We start from the raw sequence: 7,689 nt of genomic DNA on the forward strand, positions 1-7,689 counted from the left end.
GTGTCTCTTGTGGCCCAGCAATCCTGGTTCTTAAACTCCTTCCTTTTATTAAATGCGGGCTTTCGGAACGCTCTCCTATAAAATGGAACGTAATTATTACTATTTGGAAAGCCTTTCTTCCTTTCCCCTGCTTTAGTTAAGATCTCATCCAGTTTGGTACCAAACAGGTACTCACCCTGACATGGAAGGCTGCATAACTTAGACTTGGTCTGAGGGTCACCTTTCCAGCCCTTAAGCCATAGGGCCCTACGTGCTGCATTGGTTAATCCTGCCGACTTGGCTGCCAGGCGTATAGAGTCGGCAGATGAGTCCGCTAGAAAGGCTGTGGCACCTCTAATTAGGGGTATAGAGGACAATAATTTCTCTCGAGAGAGAGACCTCCTTTCAGCCCTTCTTCCAAGTCACTCAGCCAAACAAGCATGGATCTTGCGGTGCATGTGGCTGAGATTGCCGGTTTAAAGGCCCCTGCCGAAGTCTCCCATGCTCTTTTAAGGAGCGAATCGGCTTTGCGATCTAGAGGATCTTGTAACGAGCCTGAATCCTCTACAGGCAGTAAGGATTTCTTTGATGTAGACGCCACAGCTGCGTCTACTTTTGGGGCTTTTGACCATGTTGTGAATTCTTCATCATTAAAGGGGTAGCGTCTCTTTGAGGATGGTGGTAACCCCCTCTGCCCCTGGCTTTCCCACTCTTTTTTGATCAGACTTTTTACTGCCGTTATTACCGGAAAAGAGGGTCTCTTCTTTTCGGATAGGCCAGCAAACATAATGTCTTGCTGTGTTTTAGGGACTTTAAGATCTTCTATGCCCATGGTATTGCAAACTGATCTCACCAGATTGTCAATGCTATCTGTGGGGAAGCACGTATCCTGATCCTCATCTGAGGATATCTCCTGCTGCGATCTATCCGAGTTTGCTTCCTCTAACTCAGACGGCTGATCGGATACAGGTGAAACGTATCCTCTTTTCTCCTTAATACGTGGCTCTCTGTCAACGCTTTGTAGGGCTCGTAATTCTTCCCTAATCATGGCCCTTATATCCTCTGATTTAACTGAGGCTTCCTCACGTAACGTTGATTTTATACATGAATCACATAGCCTTTTAGTGTAACTATCCGGAAGGGGCTGGATACATAACGCACACTGCTTGTGTTTCGCTTTTTCTTTCCTTTTTGCCTATTATAAAGGGAGAGGGACAATAATCAGACTAGTGGGGTAGATGCACACTCACCCAGAAGCTGACCGATCAGGTACCGGCTGAGGAGGAGACACAGATGCAGGTGGCTTCCTTTTGGACGATCCGCTCTGCCTAGAGCGGCTGCTGCTGCTGGCATGGCTGCGAGGGGTGACGGTGGTAACCTCTAGAGAAGGTACCGCAGGCTCTCTTGCAGAATCCATTCTGGACGCTGGGATGCAGCGCCGGCGTCCTTTTCACATGGGGGCCGCCATGTTCTTCCTGTTGAACCCGGAAGTGCTAACCACTTCCGGGTCGTGGCCATATTGGATACTCCGGCGCTGTTACCGGCTTCAGCGCCGGCGTCTCACTCCTCCGCACCCCGGAAGCTTACCAGCACTTCCGGGGGCGTACACTGGGCTCCACACCGCACAGGCGTCCGCCGAGGACGGCGCGACGCTACCACCTGGTGCTTGCCCCGCAGACCGCCGGACATCTGCCGCGAACCGGCCCCCCACGACCCGGTCTCGCGACGTCTGCCAGCAGAGGGGGGAAAACTGAATCAGCACCCCCGACGCTGCATCCAGTCCTGGAGCCCTTGCCGTCCTCACAGGTAAACTGCGCAAGCGGCGTCCAGGCTGGGAATCCTCTTCTCCGTGGATCTTCCCGTAGGAACAGGAAACCAAACTGTGGGAGCGAGGGGGACCGCCCCTTTTATCTCTCCGTAGGGTTTCCTGTTCCTAGGGGCGGATCCCCTCTCTCAGTGGGTGCTGTCGTGGCGAAGAGAAAAAATAAAATAGTGTATTTGACACGTTATGGTTATCATGGCACCTTATAGTATACAATGCATATTATATATATATATATAAAATTTTTTTTTTTTTTTTGGATTGCAACATTATTTTCAGGCCATGTATAGTTAGGCGGGTATACGCATGATTATTTTCATGCGTGTGCTCCCTATACGTTTTCTATCTATGTACATATGGGCGTACGTTGGCTTGGGATCTCTTGCTCTATTACCATATTATTATGTTATAAGGTTTTTGTGAATTGTTTTTTTTTTTTTTCTCGTATCCTGGTAGTTCTGGCCAAGTCCTTTAGTATGTACATATGACTACATTACATTTCGTACTCTGTGTATAAATAGCGTTGTACACATACTTCTGCGTGCTTATGCTACTATCTATGACTTTCAAGTGATTTAAGTTATGCGATCCCTGTGGTACCTATGCGTGTCAATACGTACACTCCCACCCCATGAGTATCTGTCGGAGCATGTCCGATAACTCAGATAAGCTTGTGTTCGTTTGGGGCATTGGGTGGGCTAGTACCAGTGTAGTTTTATATATGCTATCTTTATTTTGCTTCATTGGTGCTGTATTGTACATGTTTGTATTCACTCTGCATACTGCTATATGCCATACCGCAGTTGCCCAGCATGACGATTTGCTGCAGGTGGGTGACGGTCTTCGCGTGGGACCGTCTCTCCCATAGGTGTATGGTCTCTGTTGTCTCTTCCATGCATTGCGCGGGTATACTTTCATATGTGAACCAGATTATTTGAGTTTTCTCATAGGCACATTAGTATATAGTCAGTGCGCATGCGCCAGTTTTCTGGCTTTTAGCACGCAGACACTCTGCTGCATGGGGACAAGGTTTCTGGGAGTTCATCACAGGCGCGCGAGTGCGCAGGTCCATCGCGCCCAGTGCGATTTTTTTTTTTTTTTACATAGCTTTATTGGTTAGACGCCGTCTTTTAGGACTAACAATATGGCCGCGGCCATCTCGCTCCATGTGCTTCTCCACTGATGCCTTTGAACAGGTGAATACCATTTGTCTCATTAAGATTTAGTTTATAGTTATGTCTGACATCCCACACAGTATGCTGATTTTTCCCTGAGGAAGCCGCCACAGCTGCGGCGATACGCGTGGGTTGCACCCCACAGCCCCTTTTCTTCTCTCCCATGTTTCTCCCTCTGTTACCTGCATACGATCCGGTCTCTCATATGCCTATGGATCTTTTGCAGTGTGGGCTCCTGTTTAATTTTGACATGTATGTGACCATTGTGTCCAGCATGCTCTTTACCTAGGTGCTAGGAGCCTTGTTTCAACAACTGCCCAGGCATGGGATTGCACGTGCCGGTGAGCATTACATTTTGGTTGTTTTTGTAGGTCTATATGGTACTGTGATATCAAGTAGCGACATGCGCTTGTATGCACTGCATTGTCCCTTCTGAGGTTGAGAATTTCCTATTGTTTATCTATATAGTATATGTGATCGCGGAACTGTTCTTTGGGTTACCACGTTTGTGTACATATATATATCCTTGTTATCTTGGGAGAAGATAGGGTTGTGGGTTGTCATTTTCCCTATATTAGGATATGACTGCTGTGTTTTTCTTTTTGTCTGTTGCACTTTTAAATGTTTTTATATTCTATGTTTTTTGTGTGTGGTATATTATCTTGTTGATATATAATAAAAACTTTGCATTTTATTTATCTGTCTGAGGTGCTCCCATTTTTATGGACATGATCTTTTTTTTTTTTCTTTCTGGTCTAATTGTAGCTTTTTAAGTCCTTGGTGAGCCCCAGCATGTAATTATTTAGACATATATCTAGTGGTGCCCTCCGCTTTTCTCTATGTTCATCTGCATTTTAATGCAATGTCGCGGCGACCAAAAAAACGTAATTCTGGTGTTTCGAATTTATTCCCCGCTACGCTGTTTAGCGATCAGGTTAATGCTTTTTTTTAATTGATAGATCGGGCGATTCTGAGCGCAGCGATACCAAATATGTGTAGATTTGATATTTTTTTATTGATTTATTTTGATTGGGGCGAAAGGGGGGTGATTTAAACTTTTATATTTTTTTTATTTTTTTAACATTTTTTTCAACTTTTTTTTTACTTTTGCCATGCTTCAATAGCCTCCATGGTAGGCTAGAAGCAGGCACAACGCGATCGGCTCTGCTACATAGCAGCGATCTGCTGATCGCTATGTATCAGAAATGCAGGTGTGCTGTGAGCGCCGACCACAGGGTGGCGCTCACAGCCACCGGCGATCAGTAACCATAGAGGTCTCAAGGACCTCTATGGTTACAATGGAGACGCATCGCCGACCCCCGATCATGTGACAGGGGTCGGCGATGACGCCATTTCCGGCCGCCAGGCCGGAAGCGGTAGTTAAATGCCGCTGTCTGCGTTTGACAGCGGCATTTAACTAGTTAATAGGTGCGGGCAGATCGCGATTCTGCCCGCGCCAATTACGGGCACATGTCAGCTGTTCAAAACAGCTGACATGTCCCGGCTTTGGTGCGGGCTCACCGCGGAGCCCTGCATCAAAGCGGGGCTTCTGACCTCGGACGTACTATACCGTCCGAGGTCAGAAAGGGGTTAAAAACCAAAATAAAAAAAAAAAAACTAGGCTTTCTGTGGCCCACAATTTGAGAGAGATGGCACACACGACTGGCACTGAAGCACAAATGCCAATATTAATCTCCCACTATTTATTTTTTTTCAGGGAGAATTTAAAAACCAAAATAAAAACAGACACTAGGCTTTCTGTGGCCCACAATTTGAGAGAGATGGCACACACGACTGGCACTGAAGCACAATTGCTAATATTAATCTCCCACTATTTATTTTTTTTCAGGGAGAATTTAAAAACCAAAATAAGACACTAGGCTTTCTGTGGCCCACAATTTGAGAGAGATGGCACACACGACTGGCACTAAAGCACAAATGCCAATATTAATCTCCCACTATTTATTTTTTTTCAGGGAGAATTTAAAAACCAAAATAAAAACAGACACTAGGCTTTCTGTGGCCCACAATTTGAGAGAGATGGCACATACGACTGGCACTGAAGCACAAATGCCAATATTAATCTCCCACTATTTATTTTTTTTCAGGAAGAATTTAAAAACCAAAAAGAAAAAAAAAGACACTAGGCTTTCTGTGGCCCACAATTTGAGAGAGATGGCACCCACGACTGGCACAGAAGCACAAAGGCCAATATTAATCTCCCACTATTTTTTTTTTTTTCTGGGAGAATTGGCAAGAAATCAGGCCCACTGTTAGACTGTATGTTTTCTGTGCCAGAAAATGAGACACAGATGCCACACACAGGACTGCCACTGATGCAGATTTGCCAATTTTAATCTGCACCCTTTTTTTATTCAGGGAGACTAGTGAATAAATGTGGGCCACTGTATTTGAGTATATTTTCTGTGGCAGAAAGTGGCTTGAACAGATGTAACGAAAAAAAAAAGGGGACTGTCCTACAATTACTATCTCCCTGCAGTTATCTCAGCAATGTATGGCAGGCAGCAATAGCAAGGAGTGGACTGCTGCACAAATTAAAAAGTGTGGACAAACAAACAAGATAGCTGTGCAGAAAGGAAGGAACAACATGATTTGTGCTTTGAAAAAAGCAGTTGGTTTGCACAGCGGTGTACAAACAGCAATGCAGCTATCAGGGAGCCTTCTAGGGCAGCCCAATGAGCTACAGCGCTGAGGAAAAAAAATGTAGCCTCCACTGTCCCTGCAAACAAAAGGTGGTGTTGGACAGTGGAAATCGCTACAGCACAAGCGGTTTGGGGGTTAATGGACCCTGCCTAACGCTATCCCTGCTTCTGACGAAGCGGCAGCAACCTCTCCCTATCCTCAGATCAGCAGCAGTAAGATGGCGGTCGGCGGGAACGCCCCTTTATAGCCCCTGTGACGCCGCAGACAGCAAGCCAATCACTGCAATGCCCTTCTCTAAGATGGTGGGGACTGAGACCTATGTCATCACGCTGCCCACACTCTGCGTCCACCTTCATTGGCTGAGAAATGGCGCTTTTCGCGTCATTGAAATGCGACTTTTTTCAAAAACCTGACCGGCACATCCAACATAGACTAAGTGTCAACAGGTGCTGAACCTAAAGTCACCAACTCGTATATAGTTAAGTAAATAAGGCAGCACACTGCAGCGCTAAAACATGTAAACTTGAAAACACGAAATTTGAACTGCATTACTGCACTAGAAATATGAAAAATGAGAGCTTTTTGCGCATAAAAATGGCCAATTTTATGTGTACCTGGTAGCCCCTTTACGGCATCTCTCATACCAGGTCCTACACTTGCCTCCACAGAGAGAGAGAATTTTAGTCTAAGAAGAGGTTTCACATGCACCCATTCAGATGGAGACGTTTATTCTCAGCGAGGTAAGGCAAGTGTAGGACCTGGTATAAGAGAGATGCCGTAAAGGGGCTACCAGGTACACATAAAATTGGCCATTTTTATGCGCAAAAAGCTCTCATTTTTCATATTTCTAGTGCAGTAATGCAGTTCAAATTTCGTGTTTTCAAGTTTACATGTTTTAGCGCTGCAGTGTGCTGCCTTATTTACTTAACTATATACGAGTTGGCGACTCTAGGTTCAGCACCTGTTCACACTTAGTCTATGTTTGGATGTGCCGGTCAGGTTTTTGAAATGTATTCTTTAGCCTTCTGATCGTGCACTCCGCCTCTTAGCTTCAGGTGTTTTAATTACAGCAGGTCCAATACCCCTCCACAGAGAGAGAGAATTTTAGTCTAAGAAGAGGTTTCACATGCACCCATTCAGATGGAGACGTTTATTCTCAGCGAGGTAAGGCAAGTGTAGGACCTGGTATAAGAGAGATGCCGTAAAGGGGCTACCAGGTACACATAAAATTGGCCATTTTTATGCGCTAAAAGCTCTCATTTTTCATATTTCTAGTGCAGTAATGCAGTTCAAATTTCGTGTTTTCAAGTTTACATGTTTTAGCACTGCAGTGTGCTGCCTTATTTACTTAACTTGAAACGCGACTTTGGCGCGAAAGTCGCGTACCGCATGGCTGACCCCACACAGGGATCGGGTCGGGTTTCATGAAACCCGACTGTGCCAAAAGTCGGCGACTTATGAAAATGACCGACCCGTTTCGCTCAACCCTACTGGACAGCAGAGTGAAGGCAAAAGGGCCAACAAGTGCTAAACATCTCTGGGAACTCCTTCAAGATTGTTGGAAGACCATTCCCGGAGACTACCTCTTGAAGCTCATCAAGAGAATGCCAAGAGTGTGCAAAGCAGTCATCAAAGCAAAAGGTGGCTACTTTGAAGAACCTAGAATATAATAAGACATAATTTCAGTTGTTTCACACTTTTTTGTTAAGTATATAATTCCACATGTGTCAATTCATAGTTTTGATGCCTTCAGTACGAATGTACCATTTTCATAGTCATGAAAATACAGAAAAATCTTTAAATGTGAAGGTGTGTCCAAACTTTTGGTCTGTACTCTACGTAGCTGTTTAATCATATTAGACATAAAAGGAGTTTCCTGACCTTGTGTAGCCCAATGCAACAAAACTTAGCAAATAGTTCACAAGCTATTAGTTTAGCCAAGGTGTGGCAGAGAGGTATTGCCTCTGGGTACCGGATGGCATAGTCTATCACTACTAATATGTGTTGGTGGCCCTGGGCTGAATTTACTATTGGCCCTACCAGATCCAT

The sequence above is a fragment of the Ranitomeya imitator genome, chromosome 2, assembly GCF_032444005.1.
Source record: "Ranitomeya imitator isolate aRanImi1 chromosome 2, aRanImi1.pri, whole genome shotgun sequence".
In the NCBI taxonomy this organism is placed as follows: domain Eukaryota; kingdom Metazoa; phylum Chordata; class Amphibia; order Anura; family Dendrobatidae; genus Ranitomeya; species Ranitomeya imitator.